At 38.1% G+C, this 13,190-nt stretch overlaps 1 protein-coding gene and 1 long non-coding RNA gene across 10 annotated transcripts in view; one reads left to right on the plus strand and one right to left on the minus strand.

The window, feature by feature from the left end:
- The window catches only part of bi (T-box transcription factor bifid), a 349,399-nt gene that overhangs the window by 98,380 nt on the left and 237,829 nt on the right, over positions 1–13,190 (plus strand). For 7 of the 9 annotated variants that reach the window (XM_087357395.1, XM_087357398.1, XM_087357391.1 and 4 more), the window contains exon 2: positions 3,281–3,386. The exons of 1 other annotated variant lie outside the window; for it this stretch is intronic. The gene's annotated coding sequence lies outside the window, so the exon portion shown is untranslated. Of the gene's footprint in view, positions 1–3,280; positions 3,387–10,264; positions 10,283–13,190 lie in introns of those variants that run through there. One more of the 9 variants, XM_087357393.1, reaches the window with a different exon arrangement.
- Positions 2,765–7,408, minus strand: LOC147872344 (uncharacterized). The gene is made up of 3 exons (XR_015537451.1): positions 7,201–7,408; positions 3,432–3,555; positions 2,765–3,065 (listed from the first exon to the last, which is right to left on the minus strand). It is a non-coding gene; the product is annotated as an uncharacterized LOC147872344 (long non-coding RNA).

A 13,190-nucleotide genomic window follows, 5' to 3' on the forward strand; every position in this document is an offset into this window, starting at 1 on the left:
TTTATTATATCAAATACTATTTGTGCCGTTGTTTGTAATTAAATCACTACTAATGTTATTACGCGACTGCTCGACACTACTAGAAACTACACAATGAACCGGGCTCAAATAAAAGAGTGAAAACTTGAACTGCCATTCATATGAATTTTGCGCACTTTGTGGATGAAGCTGAGGAGATCTGAGCTTGTTGATTTCTCCCGGGTGGCCCCGGTGGGTGGTCCTGAACTCTGCTTCGCTTCACCATGGTCGTGTCTAGCCTCAGATTTATTGCTCGCCAAATAACACTGGAATTATGTAAATCGTGTATATGCGACATCTGTATCCTTTACTTTTATTTATTCTTGGTTTATTTGACGGAACTTTCAATTACATAGATCGTATGGCGTCGAAAAATTGGATGATTCGTGATCAATGAACTGGCTTAAGGTAGAAATTCGGTTGAAGGGTCTAAAGAAAACCACGCAATTCCTCTATCAGCATAGACGGTTACCTAACAGATATTTAAACCAGAGATCCTCCGAGCACGTAGTAGGAATGATAACCATTCGACTTTTAAGCTGTATGGATTTATTACAGAAGTGAAAGACAATACTTTATAAAGTTATAGACGTAATATGATGATAGGTTTCAAGTTCATAATAATATCAGCACTTACGAAACAAACTAAACTTTCGCTTCGGAGACTGAAGAAAGTAACGATAGGCCTAGGAAGTAAGAAGTGTAGTCCACTCCCGGATTCGATGTGGTGATCAGAAAGCACGTCAGACTCGAAATCTGGAGTAGTTCGCCCGCTTTTCTGTCCCTCTCTGTCTTATCATCTGGTACCGTAATTGGGATGTAACGTGCAATAAGACGTATTGCAGCATAAATCACGTGTTTGCTTAGCTGTGTGTGTGTGAGAGAGAGAGAGAATTTTTTTTGTCTTGTAATTTGGATTCCAATGTAGGCCCTGTCCCATTGTAGAGACGACGTGTAGTGGTCACACTGACATCAGAGCTGACGTCTATTGCTTCCCTCCCATGACCATAAATGGAACATCTCTCCGCGACCCTCTGCAACATCCCGGGAATCAGAGGATATTAAGAGGGTGGGCCTCTACAGAAAGAGTGTCTCATATGCCAGGTCCGAGCTGGTATTTTGGCTGTACTGAATTCACATTAAATAAACTTTACTTATGTTTATGTTCATGTACAATCTGTGTATAAGATCATAGACATTTATGTATTTATGTATGAAATTATGCATATATGTTCTTTGTTAGCCTCTGAATGCATCGCTTACGAAGCATATTGGAATTTCCTGAAATATCGCTTTTTTCCTTTGTGAGTATAAAATTGTTTAGGCTAGAAAGTGTCTCACGATTAAAAATACGAAATATCTATTTTCCTAGATGCAGGCCTGGCTATGTTGTCATTCAACATTTATGTTGAATTGTAGGCCCATTTCTCGTCAGTCTCCTAAGCGCAATTTCTTTCGGTGGTAGAAAAGTGTTATGATTATTATAATTTTAAAGTTTTTTTTGACAATGGTTCACTAGCACTGTTATGATACAAAGTATCATAAAACATGATCATATTAATTTTCAAGATGTCAATTAAATTACCGTAAACCTATTGTGTTCATTTATTCCAAACGTCGAGTGTATTACGTAAGATACAATATCAGCTGCATTAATATTTTCACATACTAGAGTCTCTGAGTTCATAAGAATGAATGGCAGTGTGTTGGATGTCTCCAACCACCGTACCATCTGACTTGCATCTTTCTGCATCTGGATTTGATCCAGACGATGACACAGAACAATGTTTTATTTATTAAGACGGGGGACGCAACAAAGTGCACGGAATGGCGTGAGTCTGTGACTTGTTGCTGTTTGTGTGGTCACGTGATTCAGAGGATGCCACCTTGCCAATCAAGTCGATTCTAGGTGGTCAAGCAGATTTTGGTCGTGACAAGGTTGGAGACACTGATTTAACAATAAGCTATTCTTTTGTTTCTTAGGCTGATGCTCCACATTTTTGCATTCAGTTTCTTCAGGACGGTGGACACTGTGTCAATAAACAAGTTGACGTTTTGTTCGTCTGGGCTATGACGCCACGTAGATACCAACGCTTTGGAGAAACGCACTGTCTTCATCTTTAGGGTTGATGTGAAGGTGGAAACAGCACTTTTTCCGAAACGTTGGTATCTACCTACGAGTCCACAAGACGTCATAACCCAAAAAAATAACTGTCATCTTCACGGCCGTGAGAATCTCAAATCTCACATAAACGTAAGTAATGCGCAGGACGTAAAGGGGAGTGAGCTTAAAGCTCAACACATTTTTAAATTTGAACCGAATGAAAGTGAGTAAAGCTTCGTGATTCGGTAACATATCTGACGTATTTGGGAGGTACCAGCTTTGGAAGCCTGGCAGGGGAATTAACATGGTTTTCCTTAGCCCTTCCAGACACGACCGCTTCATAACACACGACACTTTCTATTTTTATTCGACACCAAATTAGCTCTACAGTTGATAAAACCGTCGTTAAATAGCCCACGAACATATTTTATGACATAAGACGTTAAGGGAGACGAACGCAAGTGAGTTGGTCCGCTTTTCCTCTGCAACCAATCACAACGTATTGAGAGACGTTGACTCCGTCCCTGCCACTGCAACGAGCCACCCTATTCATAAGGGTTGGTTTTTGTGTGAATAAGCTTTTAAGGAAATGCTGTGTAGATAACCGTGAAGCGTCTCAAATTAAATTAATTTTATTGGACATGTCTAAATGGAATACAATCTCTGTTTCCCTTATGAATATATATCATATTACCCGTATCCCTAATTTATTCCTCGGGCTTTAGAACATCCCTGTAACACTTCTGCCTTGTTACACTGGTATTTCTTCGAAGCTGGACATGTGTACCTGCTTCAGCAAGGATGTTTAGGTGCTCATTTTACGTCCAGACATTTGAAGTGGCTTCTACCATTCTCTGCTCTGTCGCTCGCAGTTCATCATTCATAATCACCTTACCTTCTAAGTTAATGCTGCATAAACTCTGCTGTTGAGCGTCGTATAAACCTACAATATGAACTTTATCTTCATTTGCATGATTTTCTATACGTGTTATGATTAAATATGATATGATGTGAAGCTTTCGTTAATAAAGTCTTCTCGGGCTATCAGTTTCGTTTCGAGGACAGAGATGGTCCTCGAAACGTCGTCGATTGATCACCAACTAACACGGCTGATAGCTCGAGAAGACTTTATTAACATGATTGGTGTTTCTTTTTCAGAAACTGATAACACTGGGAAGTGGCGCGTACTGAATCACGTGGCTACGTGGCTCAGAAAATAGTGTTTCCAAAGAGTCGTTGGGATTCAGTTTCTTTCATGGTTACTGTGAGTATTATTATTATTATTTATCATTAAAATCTCTGTACTTGCCTGTTGTTTGATCAATAAATTCCAGATGTTTACAGAAAGTCACCGTTTTACGATCAGCTGACTTACGAACATACGAACGTGTGAACCATACTATTACGTATCATAAGCTAATATTTCAACAGTTCTGAAACAAGATACCATTATTAGAACATTTAAGAGTAGAATAGTTTTTCTGTGTTTAAAACAGGACTAGTACAGAACAGAAAACACTAAAACTACAGTGTGGTAGAGGGTGGATGCTTGTTTGCAGGGTTTGGGGGGTTGAGAGAATGTTGTGGTGGTGGCATATATTGGATTTGCTTGAAGGGGTGAAATTACTGGACTGCGGGGTGAGTTGTGGTTTTATGGATTATCTGCGTGCTCTTGAAAGAGGAAAGATTGTGGTTATTTGATACGGTCTGGTTTTGCGGAATTCTTGCAGGGTGATGTTATTAAGGCTGCAACTTGCTGTTATTGCTATATATCCAGATGCATAAATTGCAAGTGACAGTCGAGAGTAAACGAGAGAGGGAGGGAAAGAAATGTGTGACATGGAAAGTGAGAAGAAAGGGAAGAGATGGAAGGAAGATATAAATATGAGGCGAAGGGAAACTGAAGAGAAATAGATGTTATTGTTAATGTAATTGAATAAATTCTTTAGGCTTACGTGCACACACACACACACGGGTGTGTGTATAGAGAAGAGGCGAATACGTTTAATTAAAATTAAAAATGAATAAAAATAGTTGTAAATAGAAGAGACAGTGAAAATGATGGAAAATTAAAATAGGTTGAAAGAAAGGGAAAGGGAGTGAAATAAACATTAGAAGATGGAAGGAAAATATGAAAATGAAAACTGAAAGGAATAGGGATAAAATACAAAGAAAGAAGTTGAAATAGAAGGAATAAAACGAACCGGATCAAAGGGAGGTATGTGACTAAAGGAAGTATATGGAAGAGAGAAAATAAGCAGAATATGTAGAAGAAAGCAAAGAAAGAGAACTCGAGGAGAATACGAAGGAATAAAACTAAACGCATTAAATCCTAGTGGCTAACACACAAAAGTGTTTGATCCCGATCGGTGTCACTAATATCGAAAATCAAATTTATAAAAACGTATTAGCATAATGATTATCAACAACCTGAGAAAATGAGACGAAAAAAAAACACCATCACATGCCTTTAGACGATCATTGAAATATTCATTATTATTATTATTATTATTATTTGCAACTTGTCTCTGTTTGATCTTTCATGTACAAGGTACTGTTTCCAATATTATTTTTTCCTAGTACTCTTTATTTGGTGATACGTGATTAAGACGAGATATAGAATCGAGAAATATTTATTCATTGAATGAGGTTCTCAACCAAAAGCTTTCTTTCCCGCTGTCCAACAGTGACTCAGTTATACGGCATTTAACTTATGTATCCTGACATTCGAAGCGCGTCCTACTGTGATGTATTTCTCTAGACAGGACACATTGTAAGGGGCGGGCTGTCACATAAACCGATTGTAATAGCAGGACTATTGAGTTGGCTTGGATGTTAAACCCTGCTCTAGTTGCTGCTGTAGCATGATATCCGATGACTCGCGACTATAACCGTACTTTTTGCAGTACCGTTAAGTATTAATATTTTGCAGGGGTGTGAAATATGACGGCTTACTTTGAGATGTAAAAATAAATTACAGTTTACTCGGTATAGTGCTTCGAGAAAAGTACTTGTGCCCAGCTGAGAATATTACACAGTAAAATACATCGGAACTTGTGGACGTCGCCTGTTGTAGCGTCGATATTCAACGATCCTTGGTCTGTTTGTGTATGACGTAAAAATCCCCAGCTGTTGTCAGCTCTTAGTTTTAATTCCAGACTTGGAACCGTGGAGTCCCAAGCTTGCAACGGTCAGAAAACGTTCGTCAGTTGATTCACTGACAAAACAGAGAAATTTAGCGGCCACTGTTGTTTCTAGGCCGGAAACGCTGAAAGTTTGAATGGAGGATCATAAAATCGCTACTGGTACAGCATTGTTAGTTGGCTAAGATGGGTTGAATGTGTAGATAGAATGGGAGTAAATATTTAGTGCAGAATATTTTTGTCGAAGCCACTTGACAAGCGACTGATTGGAAGACGTAGAAGGAGGAAGTTAGAGGACACGCCGAATGTTAAAATTGACTCAAAGAAGCGATTTGTGAGAACTTACAGTGACAGACTTCTGTATTAGCTGTGCTTAAATGCGGGATGTATACAAGGCTTAGAACGTTCTGCACTGTATATTTGGATTCTGGTTTATATGTCTGATTCGACTGTGTTAAATACAGTGTAACATATATTTACTATGTTTCTGGTTCCAGTCAACACTGAAGGTGGACGCGATGCTTCCGTGAAGGGTTTCATGTGCGGTAGTTAGGATGGCATTTTAAATGGAACGTTCTGTACGTTTCTGTTTCAATGGCCCGATAGAGCAGTTGTGAATACAGTAATTCAACACTCTTCTAAATATCAAACAAAAGACTGTATCTAGCATTAACGTCTTTCACTTTGAAGGAAGTGAAGTAATAGTTGGGGCATTGCTTTTCTTGACTGTTTCCGTTGTTTTGCGGTTTTGTGTCAGCCAATTGTGTGATGAGCTGTTCAGACACGCAAACTCCATTGTTACTTTATAAATATCGCAGTAGAATAATAGAAATTGCGTGATACGTTAAGTAGCCATATTGTAACAATAACAAAGAGCTTTGTCATCTCTGCCTCGCCTGGCAGATGTGTGTAACCACGGTGACCAAGACAAAAACACATGCGATGTGTGGGAAACATTTCAGTAGAGGCTTCCCTTTTCGTGGATATACAGAAACCGTTCTGCAAGGTATCAGACTCGAGTGAATAAAATTAAGTTAATTTTCTTTAAAAAGTAAATAGCATTTGCCACAGAAACGTATGTGTTCGGGCTTGTTAGTTTCGTTGTTTCTCGGCCCTGCCCTGCCCTGAAGCCGTCTGTGTGAAAAAAGATTTTAGTGAAATTGTCTGTAGAAGAATTAAAAATGTATTACCTAAATCCGTTCGTGAGATAATCAAGTTCTAATCACTAACGTTTTACCAGCTGTCTTCACTGAGGATTGTCATGGTTTTCTTAAACTCCGGACAAATTCCTAGAAATACCTTAAAATATGCCACGACTGATTCTTATCTAATCCTGCTTTGACATCTGTTTAATTTGACATTACGCAAAATCTCTTGAGACTGATGCACCACCGTTAATGGTAAGACGTTCTCTACGCTTAACTTAGAGAGGAAATACTTGCATTTGATTATAATTTCACAGAATGAGTTCTGTTCGTAAAGTGAGCGGTGGAAGACTAGGGATTGTTCCTCAGAAGCGGATGAGACTTTTCTGTTCGTCACTGTGTTCAGATCGTGAGTCTGGTTGCTTATCTTCGTCTAATATCGAATTAAGAATTCGTGAAGTTTGCCTCTGCCCTATTTACACGTTGTAATTATGTGGTGCGATTAGGCATTTAGTAAAATATTCTCAGATCTACCATTATCCCCGTTTTCTTATGGAATATAGCTCGAGACAAACTTAAGAATTACTCTTTCTCAACAGAATTTAGGTGCATTCTTCTGCATTATTTGGTATTTTAACGCTGTAATTAATTTCCACACTTATTGAATACATTAATTGTTATTTATAGCAGTAAAATGGTGACCCCCGGAAACATACCCATAAAATTCTTAATAACCTGTTCATTTAATTTTTCGTATTTGAAATTTAACAGTTAGACATGTCGTACATACGTGTTTGTCTTCGTCCGGAATGATAAATTCTGATTGAAGAATTACAATTTGTAATAGTTACTATACACTAGCTTAGTCCATGACAATACTTTGCTTGCCAATTTTCGTTCAGTTGTTCAGATGTGTGACCGACTCATTTGCAGTGCTAGAGATGGCAAGCTTCAAACATATTATTCACATGTCCCCTGTACCCGTTCATTAACTTTGAATGCATTGTGTCCGAGGAAACTGGTTGTTTATTCTGTTGTGGTGAAAGTGATGTATACCAAATTAATTATTGTTATCTGCAGCGTCATGGCCAATTTGATCGTCACACTTGTTGGAGTCATATACCTTGTGAAATATCGTAGTCTATTATACCTGTATTGTTTTCTTCCGCCTAATTTCCAATAACAAGGTACAGGAAACGTTGTCCAACCAAATTAACTCCTTATTTTTACTGTGACATGAAAGTCTTTTTATGCAATCAATTTTTCGCTAACGATATTAATTTCATCCACTTTATGGTTTGCTGGTAGCAACGGTAATGTATATTAAATTATCTTTCCGAAAACTTTGATTCACAAATGACTGACCCACTGTGACCACAGACGCTAGGATCAGTTTTTTAATTATATTGTGTCAGGTCCTAACCTAACCTAACCTAACCTAACCCATATTCTGTTTTCTGAGTTTCAAGGAGTCCAAAATGTGCATAAATTGCTTCTATTTCTATAATTTATTATAATTTGGGAAGAGACAGGACAACGGGTGTAAAAGAAATGTTTTCAAGTGTCTAATATTTTTTAAATTAGTGGTTTTAATGGGAGAATGCAAATGTGTGCAAATTTGGTCCAGAAATGTTTTGAATACAGAAAATTGAATTAACTAATACTGTAGTAGGATAATTGAGTCGTAGAGAAGCTGGTTTAAAAGAATTAAATTTAATAGGATCTGTGTTCTTGGCCCGGCTGTTGAATCATTGGCTGTAGTTGGAGGGAATTATTTACTTCATAATAAGCATTATCATCACATTCCAGCCAAAACAGTTTCACGTACATACGTGCATACGTGTAGTGTCTAGTATATTCTCAGGATTATTTATTCACGATTAACGCGATGTGTTTTGTTGTATTTTTAATCTGAAAATAACGACACAATATTTTTGGGCACCTTCCATGTTTATTATTGTGGTTATCATCATTGTCATTAAGCTGGTATAATTTTTGATACGATTTTACTGATGCAGCTATTTCATTACTTTACAGTTTTAGCAAATGCTTTTCATGATAACTCTAGTGTCCTAAATCCCCAGTTTTCAATAACTCTGATCTGCAATGAATACATCCCCATCCACCGTTGACACTGGCTTCAAAACAAACAGAACTACATGAGCGTACAAAAACAAAGCCATGATTATATTTCACTTCACTGATTTAATGCATTCATCTCCAATTTGTAATCACCCCTCCCTAAACAAAACAGTGTTGCTAAGCCAATCAGATGGTTAGGAGGTGATGACGAAACTAACAGCTGCATCACTGGCGTGTGGGATACAAATACTCTGTCGTCACTCGAATTCAAATTAGCTCTAACAAGTACGGAACACGACAGCAAGCAACACCTCTCTGACTGTAGCGCCCAGCGGAGCGCGTTGCTCACACTGAATTGCTAATTATGCGAGATTAAACCACGTACAGTGGAGCAAACTACAACTCTGTGATTAAACTTTGATTTTGTACACGGCGACACACAGAAATGCCCAGTTAAATTTCTTAATCACTTACTTCATTGACTAAATGTAGCAGCAAAACTGCACTGCAAAATGTTTTAATCCCATACTTACTCTGATTGACATAGGCAGTGGGGAGTGAGGAAACTATTTGGACTTCAGAGAGAGAGAGAGAGAGAGAACAACAACAACAACAGAAAAATGTAAAAAGATATGAAGCTTTCATTTTTGTTGATTACGTTTAAGTCTTCTTGGGTCATGAGCTTTCTAAATATGGGGCTGCAGTCCAACTCTTTTGAGACTCTCTCTGTCTTCATCATCAGGGTATATCTCCACACTTAAAATTGCGGACCCGCTGAGAAGACTTCATTGCAGAATGGAAAAAAAAATTGCTTGTTGAGATTAATCGTAAATTGTGTTGTCTACTGTTCACCAAATATTGCTAGAGCTAAGTGGGCTAGACATGTAGCACTCATGATAAACATGAGAAATACATACAACGATTTAGTCAGATAAAAGCCAGTTTGAAGACGTGAGCACTAAATGTCTGAAACGTTGGTAAACTTTTATCAGGCCCGGCATTCCACAAGACCTCATCTTAATTAATTTAAGTCTTGTGAGTTTTGTAAATAACATAAAATAATTTCTCTAGATATTTGTGTTTTGATTTTGCTTAAAATGCCCATTGCAGTTTTGTGTATCAGACCTCCCGTGTTGTACGCCTGTAACTTGCACGTACGCAAACCGTGGAATGAATATTAGCGTGAGAATGCCAGCAAACTGAATTGCAGTCAGGGAGTCGTGCGCCACGCGATTTGAATTCGAATGCAGTGTGTAGGGGAGTGGCTACCAGCAACCAACATGTCAGTGTTGGGGATGCACCGAGAGTTGTTTTGTGTTCTGCGATTCTGGTCCCGTCCTTCCACACGCCAATATTCACATTTATTACCAGCAGAACACATTCATTTCAGGGTGTTTGTGCGCGCGAATGACTTTGTTGTGTACAACGCTGCCATTGTTCTCAGTGCAATCATGCGTGTTATTTTAGGCTGCTAGTCTTGTGGCGAACGCACTGTTCTCTCAGTAAATAGACCTGCGTTCTACAGCCATAATTTTTGGGGGGGATCCTCCGTCTTTCTGTCTTTAATTTTGCACGTTAATTTTTCAATACGTTTCGTCATTACTGAATTGTTATACTAAAATGAACGCAAATTGTGATTAGGAATATAGGCCCGTGGCTTCATTAAAGAAGAAAGGATATGGTTTTGGGGGAATCTGGGAGCCTTAAAATTGAAGTGACGGAGAGGAAGAATTACAAAACACTTTTGCCGAAACATGGGAGATGTTAGAGAGATATGAAAAGAATGTATGGTAAGTATTTTGTTGATATCACTGATGTGACATAATGAAATATTGATTTATTTGTATAAGTTTTTTATTGGAACAAATAGGACATGGGAAGACAAACGTGTTGTACTCGTAATTTGTAAATGAATTTGCAAAAATCTAGTCACCAAATGTGTGTAATGTCTGAGACTAAAATTTTGAGTTTCGAAAGTTTGTACTGCACTGAACGAGGAGGTGATAATATTTAACAGTTAATCGAAATAATTAATCTCGTAATCGTGACAGACCGAGTTTGAATTATGAATATCTGCCCACTGATTCTGTAGCCTTGCTTGATTTACCTACGAAGAGCAGACACACGGTGGTCAGGTTATTATAACTTGTGTAGGCCTACTACATTCGTAGCTCACGACCTGAATTCTCCGTGTTTTGGAGGTGGGGGCATCATTTCTGTAACGAGCCTCGCCACTTACAATTAAGTTGTTTGGATCCTCCTAAGAGAGACGCTGTTGCATAATGAGTCACGAGGGTTGTTCCCTTCAATAGCGGAACAAGGTACAAGAGTGACTGGATTATTTCGATAACTATTCGGGAGGTGACTGTGTTCCGATTCTCGACATGGTTTCTTTACTGTTTAGCTAAGATATTTTGTGGTATTTATCACTTTCTCAGCGCGAATTCCAGTGTAGCACCTACATAGGTAGAGGTTACAAACATTTATTTAGGATGGCGGCGAATATGAAAATAGTGTCTTCTGGGTTGCAGCATCGTGTAGTCGAGGTGCATTACATGGCAAGGGGATAAGAGTTGTTGGTCGGAGTAGCTGGTAAGGACGCAGACACTGTCTTTACTGCAAACATTATTTCTTACCGACGGTTCTTTGTTGCTGCCTCATTTCCTATTTCGATAATGGCTTTGGTTTACGCTGTATGTGCGTTTGTCTTTATTCTAGCCGCAAGCTAGAGACCTAGGTGAAACGCACTGTTTGGCTCCTGGTAGTATGCAAAGGATGTGGTATCTTCTATGTCAGGGGCTTTGAATTCTGCTGTTTCCAGAGACATGCTAGTAGCTTCTTGCTTTGCAGTTCCACGTTGAACGGAACCCTCACCATGGGACATGGCAGCAGCTGTTCCTTGTTGAAACAGATGACGACACTGCTCCGCCTTGTGCCTTCGTTCGTTAGTTATTTAATTGGCCTGGCCTAGTACTCACATCCATTATCAGATATATTTGCTGTCTTGTTTAATGGAGAGCAGTCTAATCTGCAGTGGTGATGTGGACAGAAAAGATTATAGTTGTGGTATATGGATATTTATCTCTTAAGATACTTTGCAGTTATGTAGAAAGAACTTTGTAAGCAGATCGATGCAGCGAATCTCTCTCGCGTTCAGTAGTGGACTCCAGTTCGTTAAGATCACTGTGAAGCATCATCGCTTTTGTCGTCAGTTAGACTGTGGAGATTCGTACCAACAGCTACCGCTTACTATGACGTATCGCTAACAGATTCTACGTATATTCTCAGCCGCTGGTGTAATTGACTTCTTATGTATGAAAAATCCTGTCCGTAAGTAAAGGTTTTAATAAGGATATGAAATTCAACGGTAAATAAACTAAAGTTCAGGAACCTCATTGTTCAACATCATATACTAGTGAAGTACCTCGGTGATGTAGGAATTATTTGTGGTACCAATTGTAAACAAGAGGTAATAGTTGGAACAGTTAACTGTTGTTCTCTTCGCTTGTTTGTGGGCGGGCGTGAACCTATTGTAGTTATCTTCTTACGAACCAACATCACGATGTTTTCGTAGTGATCTGATATGAAGCCTTTCCTGTTCTGATAAATTTACTTCCTACGCTATATTGTTCCAGACTGTATAATGTTGATGTATGATTTCCAGTTGGTTGAATATATGAATATGATTTAATTAAATTGTGTTTATTAACAATGTTTTGTAGGCCTATGTCATGTTCGATATTTATTAAATAAATAAATCGTAATGATAAAAAGCTAGTACGGCCCTTACACACGAAGTTTTAGTGAATGTTTTTTTCCATGTTGATTTTACAGGTAGGGAAATGTTTTGATATCGGTCTCCAGGACAGAGAACTGACGCTTGAACACGTTTAATGTTTTGAATTGGTTTCGTATGACAAAAACTGTTTTGTTGGTGACGTCTAGAATAAGCACACCTTAGCTGACATCTGTTAAGTTATCAATTCGCAGACATTACTAGAATCGAAAATGGGTTGTTGCGCAGTGTAATCTTGTAGAGATTTACTGACGTTTCAGAGTTTCTAGCTGCCTCCATCATCAGGGCAATTACAAGAACCCATGAATTTCCTTCATAAGAACTTGAAATCTTGGCTGCGAAACTTCTGCTCTAGTTTAATTTGTTAAGCAACCGAATTATGCCTATGATTTCAAAGAAAATAAAAGTTACGTTGATTCCTTGGGGCGCTTTAGTCACTCAGCACTTCAAATAAACTGCAGCATTTAAAAGTGGCGTGTCAGATATTGCAAACTGAAAGCGTTTAAGTATACAAAAAATTGTCCCAAAAAAAGACTGTGTTCTAATAAATTTAAAATTTGAGATTCGGAAAGTAAAAGTCTTATGATAATAAAATTCCTATTTTGAAAGTTTGTTTGCAGCTTATGTATATTTGTAAGTGAATATTCGAACAAAAGTCCTTTACAATTTTAAATCCCAGTATCTCAGACTTTTTGACCATAAATTGTTTTGCTTGTTTTAATGTTGCTCTGTTATTATAAATATTTTAAAAACGAGTGTTGGTGACTTCTATAAACAAAATAAATAGGCCTGTATAAGCTTTCTGTTTAGTTTCAAATAAAATTCGTATTAATTTTATGCTTAACGTCCACGTTAGAACATACGCTGAAACCTTATTTTCACAAAGAGATGCTTACATTGAG

This window comes from Zootermopsis nevadensis, unplaced genomic scaffold, assembly GCF_977971745.1.
Source record: "Zootermopsis nevadensis isolate Lab colony 2312 unplaced genomic scaffold, Znev_1.0 Znev_ptg000028l, whole genome shotgun sequence".
NCBI lineage: Eukaryota > Metazoa > Arthropoda > Insecta > Blattodea > Termopsidae > Zootermopsis > Zootermopsis nevadensis.